Below are 12541 nucleotides of genomic sequence, written 5' to 3' on the forward strand. Positions count from 1 at the left end.
GGGTATGTGCACACGATGCTGAAAACGCTGCGGATCCGCAGCGTTTCCGCAGCTGCGGGTCCGCAGCAGTTTCCCATGAGTTTACATTACAATGTAAACTTATGGGAAACAAAAGACGCTGTGCACATGCTGCGGAAAAAAACGCACGGAAATGCAGCGGTTTACATTCCGCAGCATGTCACTTCTTTCTGCGGATTCCGCAGCGGTTTTACAGCTGCTCCTATAGAAAACCGCAGTTGTAAAACTGCAGTGAAATCTGCAGAAAAACCGCGGTAAATCTACGGTAAATCCACAATAAATCTGCAGCAGAAACGCAGCGTTTTTGCCCTGCAGATTTATCAAATCCTCTGCGGAAAAATCCGCAGTGGACCATTATACGTGTGCACATAGCCTAAAACTGTCCCACTACTTAACCCGTTAGTGAACACCATTAAAATAAATAAAATGAATTCATTGGGGAGTGTAGTTTATAAAAATAGTTAAAGGGAACCTGTCACCACGTTTTTGGAAGATGGGATAAAAATAGCGTTAAATAGGGGCAGAGGTGGGCATTACATTAGTGTGTTTGTTATGCGTTTATTACCCACCTAAGTTGCCGAAATACGTTTGCAAAATCTCCGTTTTCGCCTGTCAATCAGGCTGGTCTGGTCAAAAGGGCGTTGTCTTCCCCCAGATTTTGCGTAGTTTTCCGTTGGTGGCGTAGTGGTGTGCGCATGCCCAAGGTCCCGAATCCTCTGCCAGGGGATTTAAAAGAGCGCGCTGTTCGTTTTCATTGGTGATCGGTGGGCGCGGCCATCTTCCTTTGGCCGCGCGTGCGCAGAAGCGGCGCTCTGCTGGCCGCGGCTTCAGGAAAATGGCCGCCGCGATATCCATCTGCGCACGCGCGGCATCCCGCGGCCATTTTCCTGAAGCCCCGGCCAGCAGAGCGCCGCTTCTGCGCACGCGCGGCCAAAGGAAGATGGCCGCGCCCACCGATCACCAATGAAAACAAACAGCGCGCTTTTTTAAATCCCCTGGCAGAGGATTCAGGACTTTGGGCATGCGCACACCACTACGCCACCAACGGAAAACTACGCAAAATCTGGGAGAAGACAAGACGCCCTTTTGACCAGACCAGCCTGATTGACAGGCGAAAACGGAGACTTTGCAAACGTATTTCGGCAACTTAGGTGGGTAATAAACGCATAACAAACACACTAATGTAATGCCCACCTCTGCCCCTATTTAACGCTATTTTTATCCCATCTTCCAAAAACGTGGTGACAGGTTCCCTTTAAAGGGAACCTGTCACCCTCCCAGACATGCAGACATAGACACGGCCTGTGTCTGCTCTCCCCACTTGGCCACCAACGCTGGCCCCTGCCACTATGATCGCCACCAGCAGATGACGGATCTGAATTCACTTTCACTTTACCTCTGGTTGAAAAACAATACAGGAGCATCATAGGTTGGCCCTGGCTGGTTCTACACGTTGGCAGCTATACTTATATATACTGTCCAACTCCACATTACGGCGGCAATACGTTTGGCTGTAGCAACATAAATAATAAGTTGGACCGCATATATCTATATCTCTGGCTGATACCTTTAGCAGCACCATAGATATATTATAAGGAAGAACTTCACATAAGGCGATATTGTGATCAAGGCCACGGGTTGGCCGAAACGTTTTTGCCTATCGCTCCACCACAACATTTTGTTTTAATAAACTTTTTCACTTGAATCAAGCCTCCTTCATAGTACGAGTGCAGTGATTATTAACTTTTATGACTGATGGGACTATTGGTTCCGTTCACTTGCACCGTCACATCCGCAACTGTCGAGTGCTAGCCTTCTATACTCTGCATATGAGGACAGACGGGCAGCGCTCACTGCGCCTGCCCAAGGCAGGAGAAAAGAGCGCAGGAGCCTGATCATTTCAAAACAGCGGTGAGGAGGCGGCGTCCAGGCGCCAAGAAGATTTGAGTGACGGCTGTGTGGGGGTGGTGACAGGTTCCCTTTAACATATGGGGGGGTTCTGCTGTTCTGGCACCTCAGGGTCTCTGCCAATGTGACATGGCTTGTTCAAACCTTTCCAGCAAATTCTGAACTCCAATATGGCGCTTCTTCCCTTCTGAGCTTTGCACTGTCCCTCGAAAGTAGTACTCCCCCACATATGGGGTATCGAGGGGTAACTGAGGAACTGTGGGGACTGTTGAATAAAGAACTAATGTTTAAGATGAACTGTTGGTCTATCGAGTTGCCTTATGATCCTGGCTAGCCAAGCACAGTGGCAGCGTATGGCCTGCCCGAACACACAGCGGGCACCACCAATGTCTACACACCCAGCAATGACAGAGTCTTCCATGTAGCGTGTCAGGGCTTCGGGAGTCAGTCCCTCACTCGCAACCACCACCCTGCACCACTCTACAGAGGAAGGATAGCCATTGGATGTTCTCGCAAGATACCCCTTTCACATTAAACAGCTGCAAAAGTTCCTCATGGAGGAGTTGAAACAAATTATTGTAATTGAACAAATTATTGCAAAGTCAAGTTGTTATGTTTGTCAGTAACATCTTGATACTTTACATATTTCATAAATAAGTACTGTAACTTTTGGATACTTTTCCAAAACAATCTAAACTTTAGACACAAAATTAGAACACATGTTATAAATACAGCCTAATAGGATGCTTCATTATTCTATAAGTATTTCAGCAGAATTCTAATAGTAGAGGATCTGCTTTCACATCTGATTTTGCATTCATGGATATTTTCAACAGGGAAAAATCTGGTTCAATACTGATAGAACACTGGTACATGCATATGTCACCGAGGTCTTGGCCACGTCAAGATACTGATCGCAGCACTTAGAAGGCCAGTCGGTGCCCCCTGAGACGTCATCGCAATGGCCCGATCGTTGCCATGGTGACCCAAGGTCATCATGATGACCCCCGGATCACCAAGCTTGTTAAGGCCCCGTCTCACTTAGCGACGCTAAAGCGATCCCAACAACGATGCTCATGCATTGCAATGCTTTACATCAGTGATCAGAGTACTAAACGTGAAAGCCCCATAAAGGGACTAAGTAATAAAATTAAAAAAAAATTGTAAAAATAAATTAATCACAAAATAATAATAAAAAAATAAATAAAAATATTTTGTACCCATAAATTTTTATTTTTATGTAAAAAAAATAAACAAAAAAGTACACTTTTTGGTATCGCCGCTTCTGCAATGACCTGGCTCACTTGTTATGATACAGTCTTGTCCCACAAAAAAAAAAAGAAGCCATCAAACAGCTCCATCAGTGGAAAAATAAAACAATTATGGCTCTCAGAATAAAGCGATGCAAAAATAATAATGTTTTCTATAAAACCGTTTTTATTGTGTAAAAGCAACAAAAGAAAAAAAATATATATCAACGTGGTATCACTAGAATCATATTGACCTGAAGAATAAAGCTGCCTTATCACTTTTATCACACAGGGAACAACATAAAAAAAATTCCTGAATTGCTGGTTTTCCTTCATTCTGCCTCCTAAAAGTTGGAAAAAAGTGATAAAAAAAAAAATATATAATGTGCCCGAAAATGGAACAAATAAAAACGTCAACTTGTCTTGCAAAAAAACAAACCTTCACATCACTATCAGCACAGGAAATGTAGTAAAAAATAAATAAAACCAATTCTTCACCTGCTGTTGATTTTTTCATTCTGCCTCTCAAAGATCGCAGTAATTCTCGGCACACATTTATCCTGCGCGCTACGCTGAGTGCATGAATCGGGGTTTCCTTGTAAATCTCTGAAATACGTGATTCAGACAGAATCCCCGGTGGAAGATTCCCTATAATGTGGCAGATGGAGGTACTGTGAACTTTGTCTGGCCTATAATTCGACAATGACTGTCTATTTAGGTGTGCATAAAAGCGCGGTCGACCACAGTTTTGTGCATTTCTGAAAAGGAGGACAAAAGCTGAATAGAGGCCAAATGGAGTCCAAAGTAACTCTGCTGCCTCATTATACTGAATGGATCCCTTGGGGTTTCATCTGAATCACGTCACTTGGAGGTTTAGATGGAAAACCCAATGTAAGTGCTCAGCGTAGAGCACAGGATAAATGTGATCCAAATAGTATGTAAAATGTTCCCAACAAAAGCTTCAAATCAATCCTTAAAAAAAGCAAGTTTTCAGGTCCGTAATCTGTTAACAGAAATATATGGGGCTTCCATGTTGCTGATAGCACAAAGGCTCTGGAAAAGCAAAATGGCATCTTGCAAAAGCAATTCAGCGCTCCCAAATACTTATGTCTCTCTCCCTTCTGAGCCACAGTGTGCCTAAACCACATTTAGAGTCCACCTTTGACATTTCTGTAGTGATGGGAGCCAGTCTAATTTACTGGTAAATGTCTCCAGAAGCACGAGCTGGGCACTACAACGTACTGGGCACTACAATGGCAAATTGCAGTTTTCACTCAGCAACATACACTGCTGCTTGTTCCTGGAAAACACCCATGGAGTCAAAATCATCACTACACCTGTAGATACATTCCCAGAGGGGTGTAATTCTCAAAATGGGGTCACTTGCATGGGGATTTTGCTCTTCTTGCACTTAGGGGCTCTCTACATGGATTGTTAGTAGACTGATAACCAGCGCTCCTGGACGGCACTCGGTGTGCAGAAGCAAAGAAAAACCTGTGACCTCAGGTAAGCAATCCAAGCAGAAAAAAAAGGGGGGGGGGGGGCATTTTCCAGCTTCTTAAAATTCCAAAATGTATTCAGTTACATTATTAAAATTTAGGTGCATAGATCCATAGTGTGATCAAGGGCAAAGCATTTCAAACGCTCCAGTTCTTTCTTAAAGCTAGAGATGATAGCTCACAGTGAGAATACATACAGGTGTAACCTATACACTATAGTACAAAAAAAAATAAAAAAATCACATGACATTGCCATTGGTGTAACCAATGGAAACTAAATCATAGAACACATGATAATAAAACAAAAAAAAAAGCAGCAGTGATTTTTTCACTTGCACTGTATATGTAGTCGGCAAACTATTCTAGGAAAATCTGCGTTCCAGAAGGCAAACAGCGCTCTTTCCCTCCCGAGTCTCGCCGTATGGCTAAGCAGTGCTGTACAGCCACACGTGGGGTAGTTCTACATTCAGCAGAAATTGGGGGGCACATTTTGAAGCCATTTTTAACTATTCACATCCAAAGCAGGTGGTCAATGTCCACTGTTCTGAAACACTATGGCAGTTATTGGGCTATGCAGGCGGGCGGAGGGCCCCTCCTCTGATGTTACCTGTATAGTCTGAGCTCAGTCAGGGGTGCAGCCGCCCTGGGGCGCTAGAGGTCCCTGCACCTGTGCTGACTGCCATTGGAATGGTTCTTACTAAAACACCAGGAAACGCTGACTATCCTTTATAGACATAACTGTTGCTCGCTCTAACGTTTTCTTACATAATAGCTCTGACCTCACAGCCAGGAAACCCGCGCACATTCATCACTTACTTATGTATTCCTTTCCAAAATTGCTTCATTGATGACCGAAGTGCTGCAAGGCGCCAGGAGCTGGTGTAACGCTCAGTGTCACCGCCAGGGGCCGATATTACAGCAGTGGAATGTCAGCGCTGAAGAGAAAGAAAAGTCTCCAAACAAAGTGAGAGGAGAATCAGGAGATGAGGGTCCGCAGGTGAGGACCCAGGACACCGCCACCGGTCTGCCAGGTACCGGGCTCACGCGAGGCAGGCTGGCTGCAGGTACGTGAATGGCTGCCGGTGTGTGTGGGAGAACATGTGCTCCTATAGAGACCGCCCGGGGGTGGATGCACTGGGTGTCCCCGCCACGGTCCTGGAGCTCTGGGCTCACATGTGGCGAATACAGCCCAGGTCTTATTGTAAGTCTGAGCACGGCAAAGCGTGGACAGGAGACGCTTCTGTGCGGAAAGTACACAAGAAGTGATATCAGAGCCAAAACAGAAGATACAACTCTTACAGAATGTGCTCTCTGGGGTAATGGGTGGGTAAGATCCGCCGCAATCCGCTGTCGCCAGTGTGATCTGCCGCAATCCGCTGTCGCCAGTGCGATCCGCCGCAATCCGCTGTCGCCAGTGTGATCCGCCGCAATCCGCTGTCGCCAGTATGATGTACCGTCAAGCTCTTGTGGGATGGGTGCAGGTCTACTCGTTCAGAAACTCCTGGACAGTCCATAAATCGGATAGATCTGGGGGGGTCATGGGTACGGTGATTGGCCGGACTGGGGGTGGAGGGATCGGTGGTAGGGGGATGGGTAGGCTGACTGAGTTGGGAGGGGGGTTGTGGGTAGAATGGACAGACTGAGGGAGTGGATGGATCATGGGTAGTATGCACAGACCAGGGAGGGGGGGGGGACCTTGGGTAAGGTAGACAGACTGACCTGAGTAGGGTATTCGGACGGGGGGTGGAGTCAACCAACAGACTGGGGGAAGATCATGGGTAGGGTGGACAGACAAACCTGTAGGGGAGGGGTAGAAGACCATGGGTATGATGGATGGACAGACCTGGGGGTAAGGAACTGTGCGTAGGGAGGATTGACACGGGGGAGGAGGAAGGATCATGGGTAGGATAGATGAACGATAGAAGGTTCGTATGTAGGATAAACTGCTATATTTGGTGGAGGAGAGGCGTGATGTGGGTAGGGTGGACAGACAGAGGGGATGGGGAGAAGGATTGTGGGTAGGCCAGACAGACCAGAGGGCTGGAGAGATCGTGGGCAGGGTAGACAGACCAGAGGGGGGAGGGATCATGGGTAGGGTGGATAGATGCACCTGGGGGGAGGGGGAAGAGATTGTGGCTAGGGTGGATGGACAGTCCTGTGGGTAGATGGACCTGGGGGGAGGGGGAAGAGATCGTGGGTAGGGCAGATGGTTGGACCTGGGGGGAGGGGGATGAGATTGTGGATAAGTTGGATAGATAGATATGGGGCAGGGGTGAATGATCATGCGGAGAGTGAACAGACAGACCAGAGGGGATCTTAGGTAGCTTGGATAGACAGCCGGACCAAGGAGGATAGGGATTGTAGATGGGGTGAAGAGATAGTGGGTAGTGTGGAAAGAGATCGGTGGATGGATCGTGAGTAGTATGGACAGACGGACCTCGGGTGAGTGGTAAGGGATCATGGGTAGAATGGACAGACTGGGGAGAGGAGGAAGGAACTGTGGGTAGGATGGATGGACAGGGGAAGGTTCATATGTATGAAGGACGGATAGATCTGATAAAGTGGGTGAATGTTCGAGGGTAGGGTGGACTGACGTGGGTTGTTGGATAGAGGGATTGTGAGAATGGTGGACAGACACACCTGGGTGTCTGGAGGGATTGTAAATAGGGTGGAAAGACCTGTGAGGGGGAAGAGACCATGGGTAGGATGGATCGTGGGTAGAGTGGACAGCTGTACCGCGGAGTGAGGGGAAGGGGGATTGTGGGTAGAGTGGACAGCTGTACCAGGGAGTGAGGGGAAGGGGGATTGTGGGTAGAGTGGACAGCTGTACCAGGGAGTGAGGGGAAGGGGGATCGTGGGTAGGGTGGACAGCTGTCCCTGGGGGTGGAGGGAGGATTGTGGGAAGGCATGGCAGGTGGACAGGAGGAACGGTGGTATGGAGAATGGATGAATCTGGGAGAGAGGGGGGAATGCTCATTGGTGGAGTAGACATACAGACCGGAGGGGGGAAGGGATCATGGGTAGCATGGTGGCGCAGTGGATAGCACAGCAGCCTTGCAGCGCTGGAGTCCTGGGTTCAAACCCCACCAAGGACAACATCTCCGTGTTTGTGTGGGTTTCCTCCGGGTTCTCTGGTTTCCTCCCACATTCCAAAGACGTACTGATAGGGAATTTAGATTGTGAGCCCCAACGGGGGCAGCGATGATAATGTGTGCAAACTGTAAAGCGCTGCGGAATATGTTAGTGCTATATAAAAAAAATAAAGATTATTATTATATGACAGACGGACCGAGGAACGTAGTAATCGCTGGTGGGGTGAATGGACTAACTGGGGGGAAGGGATTGTATGTTTGACATATATCACTTTTTATGACTAGCGTTGTGCTTCACTCTCATCTACATCTTGTATTATATTCCATCATTTTAGAAGAGGTGCAGCCTGCTACGCTATTTTGTTCTGTTAAAATGACAACCAGAAATCCTACAGACCCCAATCTAGTCATATGTCTAATCAATTGCAGCCTTTTGCATATGAAATCTGATCCATTTCCTTTTAAAGCCATGAGCAACAGCCAGCAGTCGTCACCCCCCCCCCCCCCCCCCCCCCAACTCTTATTGTTATTTATATTGTATTTTATAGTAGTTTTCAGTGTGCCAGACCTTGGGAGTTGTAGCTTTGTAGTATGAGACTTTTTTTTTTTTCTTTTGTGTTTTTTTGATTCTGTGTTTTGCTTTTGCAGTTTACCATAATACAGATATTGCTGGTAATGAGGGAATTGGGGAAATTGCGTATTGCAAGTAAGAAACGAAATTAACTTCTAAATTTAAGGCTATGTGCGGACTTTTAGTGTTTCCGCAATGTTTTTTCCACCCGGAAATGCTCCAAAAACACAATGGATTACTTAAGCAATGTTAATCAATGACATTTCTAAAGTGTTGTGCATATGATCCGGAAATGTCCGTCCTTATTTGATGCGTTTTATTTTCCGCAGCATGTCAATTCTTTTTGCTGATCTGCAGCTTTTCTGCACCCATTGACTTCCATTGAGTCAGTCAAATCTGCAGCAAAAATGCAGGTGTAAATAGGTTTGCGGATTTGCTGCAGATTTGCTGCTAAAAACGCTGCGTGTTGTCAGAAGGAAATGACGTCAGAAGGAGGAAGAGTGTGTGGGCAGAGAATATACAGTATGCGTGTGTCTGTGGGGTCGGAGAATATGTGCCTGTGTGTCTTTGTGTGTCTGTTTGTGTGTGTGTGTGTGTACCCATTTGATGTGTGTTCCCAGGCGTCATCTGATGGGACTACTACTCCCATCAGGCTACGCGTTTTGTCACATATAACAGAGACAGCATGAGCTGATGATTGGAGAATAGTCTCATCATCCAGTGCCTATGTTCAATTGTAAAAAAATAAATAAATAAAAACATTCACATACTCACCGAACACCTAATCCTCCGATGCCCGTGTCTCCTGCAAACAATCAAAATTAATAAACCAACATATACTCACATGTCCGCCGTAGTCCATTTAATACCGAGTGTCCCACATCGATCTCTTCCGACCGCCGGCGATACACTGACAGGAGGTAATCGCTCTCCCAGTGTATCACTGAGCCGCCGTGAGAGTTCACCGGAGTTAATCTGCTAATCAGCTCCAGTGCTCTCACTTACTGCACCGCTGCATGGGAAAGTTCTCACACAGCGGTAGTGCCGTTAGTGAGAGCATCGGAGCTGATGAACTCCGGTGAACTCTTAATGGCAGCTTAGTGATACACTGCCGGAGTGATTACCTCCTGTCAGTGTATCGCCGGAGGCCAGGTAGAGCAGTCACATCTTCCAATGTGACTTCTACACGTCAGATCGCCGTGGGAAACTCGGTATTAAATGGACTACGTCGGACAGGATAGTATTAGATGTTGGTTTATCATTTTATTTTTGTTGCAGGAGACAAGGGCGTTGGGGATTAGGCGTTCAGTAAGTATTGTTAATTTAGATTCAATAAAGGAGTCTGTGTGATTATTTCAAATAAAGGACTTTATCCTGGCTGTGTCTTTACAATGTAACAATGGGATTAGTAATGGATAGGTGTATTATAGACTCCTCTCCATTACTAAACTGTGGGCTTGATGTTACCTGACAATACAAGGGTGACATGAACCCCACTTGCCACCGCTACAGGGCAAGTGGGAACAGCGAGGCTAAGTGTCAGAATTGGCGCATCCATAAGATGTGCCATTTCTGGGGCGGCTGAGAGCTGATGTTTTTAGCCTGGGGGGATGCCAATATCCATGGCCCCTTCCCAGGCTATTAATATCAGCCCGCAGCTGTCTGCCTAGCCTTTGCTGGTTTGATTTTTATAGGGGGACCCCATGTAAAAAATTTTCTGGGGTTCCCCTGTAAACTTGGCCAGTAAAGGCTAAGCAAACAGCTGTGAGCTGATATTAATAGCCTGAGAATCTTTTGGCTATTGGCTCATTCCCAGAATATTGACATCTGCCCTCAGCCGTCGGCTTTCCCTCTGCTGGTTATTAAAACTATGCTGGAGCAAACTAAATTTTTTTTAACATTTCTTTGAAAAATAAACAGATATTGTATTTCACACAGATTTCTGACAGTGGCTGTTTTTTTTTTGTTTTGTTTTTTTTTTACAGCAAATGTAGGTTAATTATGTTAATGCTCTGACATAGGCTGGTGTGTGTGTCTTTATTTAACCCCTTCACCCCCAAGGGTGGTTTGCACATTATGGACCGGGCCAATTTTTACAATTCTGACCACTGTCCCTTTATGAGGTTATAACTCTGGAACGCTTCAACGGATCCCGGTGATTCTGACACTGTTTTCTCGTGACATATTGTACTTCATGATAGTGGTAAAATTTCTTTGATATTACATGCGTTTATTTGTGAAAAAAATGGAAATTTGGCGAAAATGTTAAAAATTTTGCAATTTTCCAACTTTGAATTTGTATGCAATTAAATCACAGTGATATGTCACACAAAATACTTAATAAGTAACATTTCCCACATGTCTACTTTACATCAGCACAATTTTGGAACCAAAATTTTTTTTTTGTTAGGGAGTTATAAGGGTTAAAATTTGACCAGCAATTTCTAATTTTCACAACACCATTTTTTTTTTTAGGGACCACATCTCATTTGAAGTCATTTTGAGGGGTCTATATGATAGAAACTAACCAAGTGTGACACCATTCTAAAAACTGCACCCCTCAAGGTGCTCAAAACCACATTCAAGAAGTTTATTAACCCTTCAGGTGTTTCACAGGAATTTTTGGAATGTTTAAATAAAAATGAGCATTTAACTTTTTTTTCACACAAAATTTACCTCAGCTCCAATTTGTTTTATTTTACCAAGGGTAACAGGAGAAAATGGACCCCAAAAGATGTTGTACAATTTGTCCTGAGTACGCCGATACCCCATATGTGGGGGTAAACCACTGTTTGGGCGCATGACAGAGCTCGGAAGCGAAGGAGCGCGATTTGACTTTTCAATGCAAAATTGACTGGAATTGAGATGGGACGCCATGTTGCGTTTGGAGAGCCCCTGATATGCCTAAACATTGAAACCCCCCCACAAATGACACCATTTTGGAAAGTAGACCCCTAAGGAACTTATCTAGAGGTGTAGTGAGCACTTTGACCCACCAACTGCTTCACAGAAGTTTATAATGCAGAGCCGTAAAAATAAAACAAACATTTTTTTCCCACAAAAATTATTTTTTAGCCCCCAGTTTTGTATTTTCCCGAGGGTAACAGGAGAAATTGGACCCCAAAAGTTGTTGTCCAATTTGTCCTGAGTACGCTGATACCCCATATGTGGGGGGGAACCACTGTTTGGGCGCATGGGAGGGCTCGGAAGGGATGGAGCGCCATTTTGAATGCAGACTTAGATGGAATGGTCTGCAGGCGTCACATTGCGTTTGCATTGCCCTAATGTACCTAAACAGTAAAAAAAAAAACCACAAGTGACACCATTTTGGAAAGTAGACCCCCTAAGCAACTCATCTAGATGTGTTGTGAGAGTTTTGAACCCTCAAGTGTTTCACTACAGTTTATAACGCATAGCCGTGAAAATAAAAAATAAAAATTTTCCCCCCAAAATTATATTTTAGCCCCCAGTTTTGTATTTTCCCAAGGGTAACAGGAGAAATTGGACCCCAAAAATTGTTGTCCAATTTGTCTTGAGTACGCTGATACCCCACATGTGGAGGGGAACCACCGTTTGGGCGCATGGGAGGGCTCGGAAGGGAAGGAGCGCCATTTTGAATGCAGACTTAGATGGAATGGTCTGCAGGCGTCACATTGCGTTTGCAGAGGCCCTAATGTACCTAAACAGTAGAAACCCCCCACAATTGACACCATTTTGGAAAGTAGACCCCCTAAGGAACTCATCTAGATGTGTTGTGAGAGCTTTGAACCCCCAATTGTTTCACTACAGTTTATAACGCAGAGCCATGCAAATAAAAAATATTTTTTTTTCCACAAAAATTATTTTTTAGCCCCCAGTTTTGTATTTTCCCAAGGGTAACAGGAGAAATTGGACCCCAAAAGTTGTTCTCCAATGTGTTCCGAGTACGCTGATACCCCATATGTTGGGGTAAACCCCTGTTTGGGCGCACGGGAGAGCTCGGAAGGGAAGGAGCACTGTTTTACTTTTTCAACGCAGAATTGGCTGAAATTGAGATCGGACGGCATGTCGCGTTTGGAGAGCCCCTGATGTGCCTAAACAGTGGAAACCCCCCAATTATAACTGAAACCCTAACCCAGACACACCCCTAACTCTAATCCCAACCCTATTCCCAACCGTAGATGTAATCCAAACCCTAACCCTAACTTTAGCCCCAACCCTAAC

The 12541-nt window shown here is 45.6% G+C and overlaps 1 protein-coding gene across 4 annotated transcripts in view; it reads left to right on the forward strand.

Moving 5' to 3' along the window:
* Positions 1–5309: 5309 nt before the first annotated feature.
* The window catches only part of GDPD2 (glycerophosphodiester phosphodiesterase domain containing 2), a 91959-nt gene continuing 84727 nt past the window's right edge, over positions 5310–12541 (forward strand). For 2 of the 4 annotated variants that reach the window (XM_077284963.1, XM_077284962.1), the window contains exon 1: positions 5316–5739. The gene's annotated coding sequence lies outside the window, so the exon portion shown is untranslated. Of the gene's footprint in view, positions 5740–8415; positions 8474–12541 lie in introns of all 4 variants that reach the window. The other 2 variants (XM_077284964.1, XM_077284966.1) reach the window with 2 other exon arrangements.

The sequence above is a fragment of the Ranitomeya variabilis genome, chromosome 2, assembly GCF_051348905.1.
Source record: "Ranitomeya variabilis isolate aRanVar5 chromosome 2, aRanVar5.hap1, whole genome shotgun sequence".
In the NCBI taxonomy this organism is placed as follows: Eukaryota; Metazoa; Chordata; class Amphibia; order Anura; family Dendrobatidae; genus Ranitomeya; species Ranitomeya variabilis.